Consider the following 14981-nt stretch of genomic DNA (forward strand, 5'->3'; position numbering starts at 1 on the left):
ATTTTCCCTACTGTTCACATGCTCTTCTCATTTGATGTGTTAAGCTTGCTAAGTTACTATTGTACATAACTTTCATTCCTTGCATGTTTATATATATTTATATATTTATTTTGTGTTATGCTCAGATTGTGATCAAGTTTACTTACTGAATTACAAATACAATAAATAAATAAATGTGTATATAAATAAAAGGTTCTTACTTACACAAGAAATAAATGTATATACACTTAAGGTCAACTTTAGCTATGTAGCAGTTTGTAAATGTTTTCTCCTGGTTTGTAAGCCACCATGGACCAATCTTCGTGTAAATTAAAAAAAGGAAGAAAGGCAAAACAAAATCTTCAAGCAGTCATCATTAATAGAAAAAGATACAAACAAAATTCTGACAGTGCGGCATTTTTAAACAAACTCTTTGCATCAATTTTCATGAAAGAAAAAGAGAAGGAGATGACAGGGAATTTGAGTGTCCACCTTAATGAGTCTGCCTCCAGCAGAAGGAGCACACTATAGAGTTTTTAGTAAACACCCTAATCCATAAGTGTGTCGGCCTTTGCCCCTTAGTTATTATAAACATACCCCTGGTCATGCCATTTCTGAAGCTGAGATGCCAACTCAATCAGTTGGAGTGGCAGTGAATTGGCTTCTGATTAAAATGACTGCTGTCATGAGAACAACAATGTAAACGATAAAAACCTGCAAAACTAGAAAAAAAAGTAACAAGGGTAATGTGAGACTAAAACAAAGCACAAGGACTGGATTGTATATAACAGTTTCTGAATAATCTGGTGGGATTGCTCTGAACAGGAACATCTGCAAATGATAATGGACATTAATGCATAACAGAAAGCACATGGGATGAAACTGAGTCTCAGTAAGGCAGATATCATGACAGCAAATTGGTGGAAGTCAGAAGAAACAGAATTCATTGGCATTTGATTACATGGAAAGTCTGACTGGGTAGAAGTCCATTTTCAGTGGAGGCTTGGGAAGAAAAGCTCCAAATTATTACAAAACATTTTAAGAACAATGTTTTTATAATCTTCAAACATAAAACAGAAACATCTTCAGTTTAAATAATTATAACAAATTAAACATACTATAAAAACATGGGATAAGAATTGATGCAAGGTATATGGCAATCATTTAACCTTTAGAGAAATTTTAGACAGTTTTTACAGAAATTAAAGGTAAGTTAGTCTAATACAAATAGAAACTGCAATATGAAGTGAGGGAAAAAACAGGCTTATGGTATATTTTGAGAGAAAGCCAGAGAAGAGAATTAGATAGCAGTAAGGAAGTGAGTGAAGAAGAGAGACTAAGAAGGGATAATGAATGAAAAGGTACTTGCTCGCATTTAGAGATATAGATTATCCTGGTTTTGAGAAGAACTGAGCTAGATTTTAGCTAGAAAGTCTTTCAGAGTGGTTTTGAAAGATGAGAGGGAAGGTATAGACCTGAAGGGTGATTACAGACCTGAAGTATCTTGCAGGGATGGTTGAGAAGAAGATAAGACTGAAACAGAGGTACAGTAGCCAACTGGCACAGAGTGACGAGGGTAGTGTATGGCATAAGAATGTCAGCAAAGTTCTAAAGAAAGGAATAAAATAATGGTGTGGACATTACTGCTGTTGGTACAAAAACCTGAGAAGTAAAGGCAGAGCAATTGGGGAAGGTAGAGATGATGGAGTATAAGCCGCAGTGGTGCAGTGATAGTGTTGTTGCCTCACAGCAAGAGGTTCTCCCATTCGATCTTCGGTGCGAGCGCCTTCTGTGTGGAGTCTGCATGTCCTTCCCACAGTCAAGTGGCATTCAAAAGACATGCATAGAATGGGCATGCCTTCGTTGAAGGTTGGGCGTCGAGCTGGCACCTCATCACCCGTAAAAAATCTACTGCCAATCATTAGCAGACCGGAGGTCCACTGTGGCGATCCCTAATTGGGAAAAGCCGAAAGAAGAACAACAAGACATGATGGAGATCAAGTGCCTGAGATGGATGGTAGCATGTACACTATGGACAGGTGAAGAAATGACAACATATGAGAAAAAGCCAGACTAGCTCCAATTAAACAGAAGGTCAAACAGGGCAGATTTCTGTGCCTTATGTCTCAGGAAAACAAACAATTATTTGGTATTTAAGATTTGGGAGAAACAGAATGAAGGTAAGAGGAAATGAGGATGCCCAGCAAAAATATGAATGGATTGAGTGAGAAAAGACCTGCAACAGTCAGGCATGACCATTGAAGAAGACAGGAGAGTATCACTGAATCAAGAGAGAGAGAGAGAGAGAGAGAGATAAAGACAGTTGGCATGATACTGTGACCTTATGCCAAAAATAAGAAAAAAAAAGGGTTGATGAAAATGATTACAAATGCAGACATGGCCCAGGAATAAATCAGTATTCTCAGGAGTCTAATAACAAAGGATGAGTTACTGAAAGTGATACACAGACTGAAAAGCCCAAAAACACTCTACATCTCATGCAGTGGTAAGATCACTGAAACTATAAAATAAAACTGATAAAAACACAAATCAGATCAATTAATAACAACATATTAAAATTAATATATAACAAAAGCAAACATTCAGAAGCTATAAACATGTCTTTCTTCAGGTCCATTGCATGATGCACTAATAGAAGTAGCATATTCCTTCCTAAAAAATAAATAAATAAATAAACAAATAAAGGTCATATAAAAAATCAACCAATGAACACTTTATACTAATTCCATTATACGCCATCTCCTAGGAAACAGCTTAACTGAATAATTGTTAATCATGCCCATGCATTGACTGCTTTTTACCCTGACAGTATAACAGACTAGTGACTTCCATGGACAGTCTTGTTACAAACCTTGTATACGTTGTAAGTACAAGCACACCATGGCCATCTTTATGCTAAGGCAAGTCAGGCTGACATTATGAATATTTTTAGCTTGTATGCCTCTAAGATTGTCAAAATATGTTTATGAAGTATATGCTCAGTTTTGCTTATATAAATCAGCTACATATACATGCTGCTAAATAAACTAAAGCTTTGCCAAAAAAAAACAAAAAGCCTGGATTGTATAGATCTGTGCTAGAGCTATATATTCTGTTTTTCTGACAACTATTCACATGGAAAATCCTAACAGTCTACAATATTACCTTTTCACAAATCCCGCTTACGGGTCTATATTGGATATTGGATATATCGAATGTTTAACAGTTCAAATCACTAAAGGTCGACCCTTAGTGATCAAACTGTTAAAACATTGAATGTTCCAAAAAAAAAAATTAAAACAAATAAAAGAAAACTAAATGGTGTAGGCAGGGGGGCAAGCCCCCTGCACACCCCCACACCCCCGCTACTTAAATATACCAACTCCGAGGCCACACTACATTGAAGTAAATGGAAATCTCCCCTTATGGAGATTTTCATTTACTTCTTCAACATTCTGCCGTTGCGCTATTCTCGTGCCGACAATGTCAGATTCGACATTGTCAGCTTTCGAGAATTCAATATAGACCCCCGCTTACTGGTATTGTCAGGTTGAGATATTACATATATGGGAGCATATTATGAATGGCTCTCCAATGCTGAGATCTTTCTGGACTGAGACTGCTAAGACTTATAAAGTTACACGATACACTTTTAGCATGTCTGCCTCTCTTGCACTGATGCATCACAGTCTAGAAAAATGTGTTTTTTATTATTAGATCGATTAATGTATTTATATGGGTCTTGGTCCAGAAAAGACTATCTTTATTTATTCATTAGTGTGTCTATGTAGTTATTTATTTATTTTATATAGTTAGTTAGGTAGTTAGTTATTTAATTATTTACTTATTACACTTGTTTGACTAGGAATGCCCACGTGGATGTCTCATTTTCAAAGGAGCCCCAGGAAGCTCCAAAACTAATAAAGTAAATTACGGTTGCAATTCATAATGACCAACAGAAACAATGAATCAGCAATAGAGAGTATACAAAGTAGTTATGGCCATGTATTTATAAAGTTTGGTGAAAGTTTAAAGGAGAAAAATTATTTGAAGATTTTAGAACAACACTTTGAAATATAAGGCAGTGAAGAAATCTAACATTTGCAGTTGTCCAGAAACTGTCAAATACTTCTTTAATAATATTAATAACTTCTTCAGAACATAGATGCATTCCATTTAACAAATTTAAATAATCTTCTATCATACCCCATGACTGCTCTTTGTCAAAAAAGAATATAATCTATTCTTAAAGAAACAATGTCTGTAAAATACATTTAGGCAAAAATCTATAAAAAAAAATGCTGATGCAAATCTCCAGAAGTTTAGTATTATAATTATCGCTTTCATCACAAAAGTAAGGACTTCATCAGATAAAAAAAACTAGAAATACAGTCATTAATAGTACGTATTACATAGTCACGTGTGGCAAACTGCCCAATGAATACAATGTAACTATAGCACCAATTAATTAGACAAAAATATGTATGAAGTTAATATATTGTTATATTGCTATACTGCTTCAATATCATGATTTAAATATCACATAAAACCAATAAATAATCAAAAATATCAAAAATGTTAAAATATTAATATAAATGAATGCTTAAGTATTACAAGAATGTATTAATAACCATTCATATACAAAATATTATATATCCATGGTTCTTAATTGCAAGATACCATTAATCAATGTTTTATTATTCAAACCAGGTAGGATCAGAGGATCATAGGAGGTGACTAGTCTAATGGCCATGGGGCTCTTACCTGCCTAGCCAAGTTCAACTCTTGTTCCCTATAGGGCCTACAGATATGGTCAATGATTACAAGCCGATCTAAATCAGCACTGACTGCCCCTATCCAAGAGGGACATGGATGAAACCCCTGGGGTTAATTTGCAGTTTGGCATCTAATCACCCAAGTTACACCTGAATAGGGTCAACAAGGGACTCTGTTTAACTTGAATTGGAAATTTGTTCCAGAGGAGAGGTAACCTCTGTGAGACATATCTGTATCTCCAGCAAGTCCTGTTGATGTCACAGGCTAGGTTAAGGTCATTAGAGTGAGTGAGTAATGTACCATTTGACTTACAAATGTGCATCATAGTCATTAAGGCAGGATTAGAGGTTGCTCTACACATAAGCACAGGTCACCTCTGAGTAGATTATACGTTACAGAGTATAGTGACAGTGATTTGGTCTGTCCCTGTATGACTTGTGCTGAAGACCCTGAATTTTCTTTGTGAGAAACCTTTGAAGTATCTCTAGTTGCTGCAGGTGCCTGGTAAGGTACATACCATAGGGAACATTGTACTCTATTATTGGTCTTATGGGGGAAGAGTACAGGGGTGTTATAACCTCTTTTGTTTTGCATGCTATTGGAAGGGCTCTGATCTTTAGGTAGGCTTCTGTTGAGTACCTCCGCATATGTGGGTTTAGGTGCTGTGGACATGGTTTATGCAGTAGGTGAATTGTGTGAACTGACACCACCTTTAGTATCTGATATGCTGATTTGTGAGTGAAAGAGCATAGATTCTAGATTCTTAATATAAATTACACTTGCGCTATCTTCCCTTGCAACAAAATAAGAGGAAACGCAGTGTATACAGCTGAACAGCTTTGGTATTTAATGAAAAAGCAACTCACAATTACACACAACCATGATAAAAATGTACCAATGGCCAAACGCACAAAGCTTGAATCAATGAGCAAACAATAATCCCAGAGTTTAGCTCTTTCACCTATCCCATGTAGGCTTCTTCAGAACTGAAAAACTTTGTAACTTCCACCATTTAAATGAACTTTTTGGCGCCAAAAACTGTTGCAATATTTAAAGGTGTATACCCCATTTTTTACAAAAGTAATTTCATGCTTGTACTAAAATCTAATAGAATTACCATAAAAAATTAATAAAAAATATATATTCAAGTTTTGAAAGTTTTAAAATTATTTACATTTTTAAGTTAATAAGTACTGAATTAATATTCTATAAATATTAAATATATCTAGTAACTGATGACAAATTATATACAATTCAATGACAGTATCAGTAGTGTTGTTGAAAAAATTCATTTAAAATACATTTAAAATATATTTAAAAATTCTTGTGGTAGTTTCCTAACATCGATGAGTGGTCTAATAATGAAACATTTCCAATTCCTAAATGTACATATACTGAACAGTTAATCACTGAAGTAATTTAATAAAATTCATTCCTTAATGCTATTATAGTGAAAAAAATACAAAATGAACAAAGAAAAAACAAAGTAAAAACCTCTGTACTGTATTGAAAAAAATGTACAAAATTTTTTGGTGTATATTATTCACTATATATATTTTTACTGTTGTCTTAATAACGGTTTCACCGCTATGGAATCATTTAAACCAGGTTCTGAGGCAGCATCTGTATACAACTGCCACCATATTTCTTTATAACTTAATAACTCTTTGCAGTTTCCCCCTCTCAAATCTGGTTTAATTTGTTCTAGGATCCCAAAGGTAAAACTGTGTTCCACACCTTCCCTATCTATATGCCTGTATAGGGCATTGTTGTTGTCCTTCCTCCTTATACAATACATGTGGTCGTAAATTCTCCTTTTGAAGGCTCTCTCCGTTTTTCCTACATAAAATGCTGTGCATTTTGAACATTTAGCCATATAAATCACATAAGTTGTATTACAATTGCCCTTTGCAAATTTGATAACAGTCCTGTTGATGTTTTCTAAAGTAATTTCAGTTGCCCGTGTAATATTCCTACATTGGTTACAATTGCCACATCTACTAGTGGAAGTAAGATGTCCTGTTACTCCACCATTATATTTGACCTCCTTTCCAGTTTCCAAAATTCTCTTCAAATTGTGTGTCATTTTGTATACTATGAGAGGTTTGTCACCTAATATTCTTAACATTTGTGTAGCTACTTGAAAAATCTGCCAATGATTTTCCATTATTTCCTTAATTTTACTGACATGCGGCGTGTAAGGGAGTATGCATGCCTTCTGGTATTTATTAACACACATCAGTTATTTTTCTTTCTCTTTTGGATCAGTTGCTCCCAATAAAGGTAAGTACTTTGTACCCCATTGTGATGTTACATACTGTCTAACATCATTCATCATTTTGCTATTGTATTTTCTCTTTTTAAACATTTCAGTAATGAATTCTATCTCTTTCAACATCTCCTCATTTCTAGATGTCATCCTGGCTGCTCTAATACATTGGCCTTTAAAAATGTTACTCATCATTTTCTTAGGATGATTACTGCTGAAATACAAATAGTCATTCGAAAAGGTGTTTTTTCTGTATATATTCGATTTAAAACCCTTTTCATCATGAGATACTAATGTATCCAAATATGCTATCCCGTTATTACTGACTGAGTAAATTTGAGAAATTCACTACTATTATTGATGAAAATGATGAATTTGTTGAAGTCCTCAATACTACCTTTCCATAAAATGTATATGTCATCTAAAAACTTAGTATAATGTATGACATATTGAAAGAAACTGTTTTTAAATAAAACTTCTTCCTCCCAGTGTAACATTACTAAATTCGCAAATATAGGTACACTTGCTGATCCCATTGCCACCCCCCTACACTGTTTGAAATATTCCCCCTCAAATAGTATATAATTATGTTCCAACACTAATGACATACATTCCATGATGAGGCATATTTTGTCCCATTCTATATTAGTATGTTTCCTAATGCTTTCACAGAACATTTCCAGTCCTTGTCTTTTTGGAATACATGAAGAAAGGTCTATGACATCTATTGTCACATATAAAAGATTATTAGTATCAGTTTGGATAGGGTATTTTCTAAGGAAGTCCCAAGAGTCCTTCAACAGGTGAGGGATACATTCGTATATATCTTTAAGCCGGGTGTCAATGGCTTTTCCTAAAGGGAATGTTTTTGCTTTACTACCAGACACTATAGGTCTAAAAGGGGGGTCTTCACTGTTTTTGTGTATCTTAGGAATACCTACCAACACTGCCAATGTTGGATGTTGTACTTTCAAAAAATTGTATACATCATTGTTGATTCGATTGTCTATCTAAAATTCCTCCAGATAGGAATTGATCCTCTGGTAAGCTATATTAATTTCATTCAAAGAAATTGGCTCGTAGTTGCCTGTTTCTGTAAGAAGTGCATTCAACTTAGCACTATATTCCATTTTGTCGTAAATCACAATCCCCCCTCCCTTATCGGGTTTCATAATACGGGTGTTGTGATTGTTTCTAAGATTACTTAATTCTACCCTTTCTGTCTTAGTCATATTATCCTTATATTTAACTTTCCTGGCAGTATTCATATACTTATAAAGATCCCTATGTACCTTTTTCTCAAATAATTCTACCATTGGATTCATATATGGTATAAAAGTACTTTTTTTCTTTAATGCCGTATCTCCTTTGCCCTTGCCTAAATTTCCTGTATCATTCTTATTCTGAAACATGATAGACAAATTTAATTTACGTGTGTAAAGCTTAGTTTCAACTAAATGATCCACTAAATCAAATTTCGGGGTGGGTACAAATTTAATTCCTTTGGATAATAATTTGAAATGTATATCCTCCACCTTGAAATTCATATAATTGTAAATCTTAAAATTGTCTAAACTATATACCACTCCTTCCTTCTGTATATGTTTGTTTCCCTGAACTTTATTGCTTCCTTTCCTTTCTTTTAATATCTCTTCCAGTTTTCCTTTTTGTGATACCCTTGTCGTTGTTTGTAACCATTGTAATGGTTCCCTGTCTTGTTCCCTGTTCTTTTCTTCCAATACTGGGGGTTCCAATTTCTCCGAAAATTTTGATCATTAGCTCCCTGGGCCACATCACCTTCATAGTGGTCTTCATAAAACTTCCCTCCCTCATAATACCTATTCTGTCCTTCAAACCTGTTTGGTTGATCATAATTATACAATTGTTTGTGATTGCTGTTTTTCAAATCTTTGTACCATTTATATACCTTGTTTTCCTTATACTGTGCCAAGTCCCTGTTCAGTTTCTTACATTTCCTTTCATAAGTTGACTGAGATTTCTTTTCCACAATCTTAAATTGCTTATTATATAAATTATTCCACTCATCAAACAATAAATCATTCTCTATCTCTAAATTTAATTTCTCAGCTTTATTAATAAGTTCTAAAAGTTTCCCATCATTATACTTTATCAGTATTTTTATATATTTAAATCCATACTCATTAAAAAAATCATTGAGTTCTCTAATACATTCCTCATTAATATTCACACCTAATGGGAATTTGAAAAAACATAGTCCCATTGGGACTATTTTCAATATTAAACATTTGTGTAAATATGCATTCTCAATTTTAGTGTTGTCAATACTATTCAATAAATTTCCTAATTTGTAAATTTTGTTCTTAAGTGTTTCATTCACAACACTTTTGTTGGGGGACCTCAGTTTCCCCCTTTCAAAATTGTCAAAATTACAGTCATTGAAAATAAATCTGTTCATATTGAAATTCTTACTATTGTCATCAGTAATTGCTTTGTTGTTATGAAAATTCAATTCAGTACCTTTATTCAACACCGCAGCCCCTGCAGTATGTGCATATGTTTTGACAGGCTTAACTCGCTTCAATCTCGTACCTGTATGGAACATTTCTTCTTCTTCCTCATATTCATAAATAGAAAAATCGAAAGTTAAACCTGTGGAGTCCAAATTGTGTTTTTCCCTGGTGGGATTGGGAACCTGTGAGGCTGGTAGATCAATATCAGCGCTGGCATCCGAATGAGCTCTGCGCTTTGATGCTTCCGTTCCCTCATGCGGGCTTCCTAGTGAAATATTGTGCTGAAAAAACAGTCCATTGGATGAATTTCCTTTAGATAACACACCCGGTTCTGCAGAGCATTTATGTGAATTCACTTTGGTGGTAGTACCACCCGATTCGATGTATTTACCATTGGAGTTTCCATTGGAACAAATGTTCCTTCCCTTGTCCGTTGTCTTCATATTCCTCTGCTCCCTGGTGTTACTTTTAACTTCATTACTGCTAACTTTACCATTAAGAGTACTAGGTAGAACAGACGGTTCAGTACCTTTAAAATCTTGTTCTACCTTGAGCATAAAAGTGCTCAACGTGTGTGTGAGTTGTAATAATTCCCCCTTCAGTACTGCCAACTCTGTCTTGACAGTCTTTAAATCCAATGTTTCAGGGGATTTGTTTGTAGCAGACAGCGATAAACCTGCACTTTCCTCCATAACAACTACCGAAGGAAATGGAGTTACAAAGCAGAACAGTTAAACTAAAATACACTTGCGCTATCATCCCTTGCAACAAAATAAGAGGAAACGCAGTGTATACAGTGAAGGAAAATTGGAAGGGATATTAAAAAAAAGGAAAGGAAGCAATAAAGTTCAGGGAAACAAACATATACAGAAGGAAGGAGTGGTATATAGTTTAGACAATTTTAAGATTTACAATTATACGAATTTCAAGGTGGAGGATATACATTTCAAATTATTATCCAAAGGAATAAAATTTGTACCCACCCCGAAATTTGATTTAGTGGATCATTTAGTTGAAACTAAGCTTTACACACGTAAATTAAATTTATCTATCATGTTTCAGAATAAGAATGATACAGGACATTTAGGCAAGGACAAAGGAGATACGGCATTAAAGAAAAAAAGTACTTTTATACCATATATGAATCCAATGGTAGAATTATTTGAGAAAAAGGTACATAGGGATCTTTACAAGTATATGAATACTGCCAGGAAAGTTAAATATAAGGATAATATGACTAAGACAGAAAGGGTAGAATTAAGTAATCTTAGAAACAATCACAACATCCGTATTATGAAACCCGATAAGGGAGGGGGGATTGTGATTTACAACAAAATGGAATATAGTGCGAAGTTGAATGCACTTCTTACAGAAAAAGGCAACTACGAGCCAATTTCTTTGAATGAAATTAATATAGCTTACCAGAGGATCAATTCCTATCTGGAGGAATTTTGGATAGACAATCGAATCAACAATGATGTATACAATTTTTTGAAAGTACAACATCCAACATTGGCAGTGTTGGTAGGTATTCCTAAGATACACAAAAACAGTGAAGACCCCCCCTTTTAGACCTATAGTGTCTGGTAGTAAAGCAAAAACATTCCCTTTAGGAAAAGCCATTGACACCCGGCTTAAAGATATATACGAATGTATCCCTCACCTGTTGAAGGACTCTTGGGACTTCCTTAGAAAATACCCTATCCAAACTGATACTAATAATCTTTTATATGTGACAATAGATGTCATAGACCTTTTTTCATGTATTCCAAAAAGACAAGGACTGGAAATGTTCTGTGAAAGCATTAGGAAACATACTAATATAGAATGGGACAAAATATGCCTCATCATGGAATTTATGTCATTAGTGTTGGAACATAATTATATACTATTTGAGGAGGAATATTTCAAACAGTGTAGGGGGGTGGCAATGGGATCAGCAAGTGCACCTATATTTGCAAATTTAGTAATGTTACACTGGGAGGAAGAAGTTTTATTTAAAAACAGTTTCTTTCAATATGTCATACATTATACTAGGTTTTTAGATGACATATACATTTTATGGAAAGGTAGTATTGAGGACTTCAACAAATTCATCATTTTCATCAATAATAGTAGTGAATTTCTCAAATTTACTCATTCAGTCAGTAATAACGGGATAGCATATTTGGATACATTAGTATCTCATGATGAAAAGGGTTTTAAATCGAATATATACAGAAAAAACACCTTTTCGAATGACTATTTGCATTTCAGCAGTAATCATCCTAAGAAAATGATGAGTAACATTTTTAAAGGCCAATGTATTAGAGCGGCCAGGATGATATCTAGAAATGAGGAGATGTTGAAAGAGATAGAATTCATTACTGAAATGTTTAAAGAGAGAAAATACAATAGCAAAAGGATGAATGATGTTAGACAGTATGTAACATCACAATGGGGTACAAAATACTTACCTTTATTGGGAGCAACTGATCCAAAAGAGAAAGAAAAAAAACTGATGTGTGTTAATAAATACCAGAAGGCATGCATACTCCCTTACACGCCGCATGTCAGTAAAATTAAGGAAATAATGGAAAATCATTGGCAGATTTTTCAAGTAGCTACACAAATGTTAAGAATATTAGGTGACAAACCTCTCATAGTATACAAAATGACACACAATTTGAAGAGAATTTTGGAAACTGGAAAGGAGGTCAAATATAATGGTGGAGTAACAGGACATCTTACTTCCACTAGTAGATGTGGCAATTGTAACCAATGTAGGAATATTACACGGGCAACTGAAATTACTTTAGAAAACATCAACAGGACTGTTATCAAATTTGCAAAGGGCAATTGTAATACAACTTATGTGATTTATATGGCTAAATGTTCAAAATGCACAGCATTTTATGTAGGAAAAACGGAGAGAGCCTTCAAAAGGAGAATTTACGACCACATGTATTGTATAAGGAGGAAGGACAACAACAATGCCCTATACAGGCATATAGATAGGGAAGGTGTGGAACACAGTTTTACCTTTGGGATCCTAGAACAAATTAAACCAGATTTGAGAGGGGGAAACTGCAAAGAGTTATTAAGTTATAAAGAAATATGGTGGCAGTTGTATACAGATGCTGCCTCAGAACCTGGTTTAAATGATTCCATAGCGGTGAAACCATTATTAAGACAACAGTAAAAATATATATAGTGAATAATATACACCAAAAAATTTTGTACATTTTTTTTCAGTACAGTACAGAGGTTTTTACTTTGTTTTTTCTTTGTTTTTTCTTTGTTCATTTTGTATTTTTTTCACTATAATAGCATTAAGGAATGAATTTTATTAAATTACTTCAGTGATTAACTGTTCAGTATATGTACATTTAGGAACTGGAAATGTTTCATTATTAGACCACTCATCGATGTTAGGAAACTACCACAAGAATTTTTAAATATATTTTAAATGTATTTTAAATGAATTTTTTCAACAACACTACTAATACTGTCATTGAATTGTATATAATTTGTCATCAGTTACTAGATATATTTAATATTTATAGAATATTAATTCAGTACTTATTAACTTAAAAATGTAAATAATTTTAAAACTTTCAAAACTTGAATATATATTTTTTATTAACTTTTTATGGTAATTCTATTAGATTTTAGTACAAGCATGAAATTACTTTTGTAAAAAATGGGGTATACACCTTTAAATATTGCAACAGTTTTTGGCGCCAAAAAATTCATTTAAATGGTGGAAGTTACAAAGTTTTTCAGTTCTGAAGAAGCCTACATGGGATAGGTGAAAGCGGTAAACTCTGGGATTATTGTTTGTTCATTGATTCAAGCTTTGTGCGTTTGGCCATTGGTACATTTTTATCGTGGTTGTGTGTAATTGTGAGCTGCTTTTTCATTAAATACCAAAGCTGTTCAGCTGTATACACTGAGTTTCCTCTTATTTTGTTGCAAGGGAAGATAGCGAAAGTGTAATTTAGTTTAACTGTTCTGCTTTGCAACTCCATTTCCTTAGATTCTTAATATAGATGCATTTCTCACATATTGAATTTGTGTGACATAGTAGTAATGGGTTTATCCGTGTACATGAGGCAATTGCTACACGGCCTCCGGATCCCCATGTCAAAAGACTGGATGGAGAAACTGTGGGAAACTGTCAATCCATGATACTAGGTATTGTACTGTTGTCAGTAATGGGGAGAGGACTAGTAGGACTAAGGTATAGTTAAGGGACTAGTAGAAGTTCTAAGCTGTGAGAAGCTTTGAGGGTAACACTTGTATTGGCACCTCAGAGGCTCAGCTGAGTGTCTCTCTGGCAGTGAAGCACAAAAGCGAGATACCTCAAAAGGAACACAAGCAGTTGACTAAGGGAAAAATGTATCTATCTGGGACTTTGCATCTATAACTGCCAATGCTAACCACCAGTGTGTGATAGTGTCCGGTAGTGCACTGTAGTGTGCTCTGGTGCATAATGGTGCACACCACGCAAATGCATGCAATAAATAGTAGCAAAATGAAATGGATTTAGAACACTCTAACCAATGATAGCACACAAGACTGAGACCTGGGCCAACAATCACCATTCAGGTGGGTCCATAGCTACAATCTTCTCTCACAAGGGTGAATGGGGTGGCCTTCTTTTGTGGAGGAAATCTGGATTAGTGCTCAGAAACTGCAAATGCAGACTGGCTCCAGCAAATCTGAGCCAAATGTATGCTGGGTGAAGAAGTGCAGCTAACAGCAAAAATACAGTTGAAAAATAACAGCACACAGTAAAAAACAGTGCAGGAGCCACATATCGAACAATTGTAAATGTAATTGTAAGACTATGGGAGTGATATACATAGCTGTGTGTATGTCCTGTTTTGCTTTCTATGTAAGAAAAACAAAAAGACAACTTAAAGTCAGAATTTATAAGCATTGTTATTCAATAGAAAGGAAGAATGGTACCAATGCATTATATAAACATTCTATATGTATAAAAAATTCAAAAAGTTCTTGTTTTATGTTGTTGCAAAAATTCCTAAGCCACTTAGGGGTGGTTTTTGGGGAGCAATGATACAGGCCAGAGAATTTTACTGGCAAATTCAAATTCTTTCCCTGGTTTGAATGATAAAACATTGATTAATGGTATTGTGTAATTAAGAACCATAGTTATATAATATTTTATATATGAATGGTTATCAATACATTCTTGTAATACTTATGTAGTTATTTATTTTAATATTTTAACAGTTTTTATTATTTATTGGTTTTATGTGATATTTAAGTCATGGTATTTTAACAATATAGCAATATAACAATACAGTAATGTCATACAAATTTTTTGTCTAATTAATTGGTGCTATAGTCACATTGTATTCATTGGGTGGTTTGCCATATGTGACTAAGCAATATATGCTATTAAAGACTGCATTTCTAGGGTTTCTGTTATCTGATAAACTTCTAGTGATTTGCATCGG

The sequence above is a fragment of the Protopterus annectens genome, chromosome 11.part0, assembly GCF_019279795.1.
Source record: "Protopterus annectens isolate FY-2018-M chromosome 11.part0, PAN1.0, whole genome shotgun sequence".
Classification (NCBI taxonomy): domain Eukaryota; kingdom Metazoa; phylum Chordata; order Ceratodontiformes; family Protopteridae; genus Protopterus; species Protopterus annectens.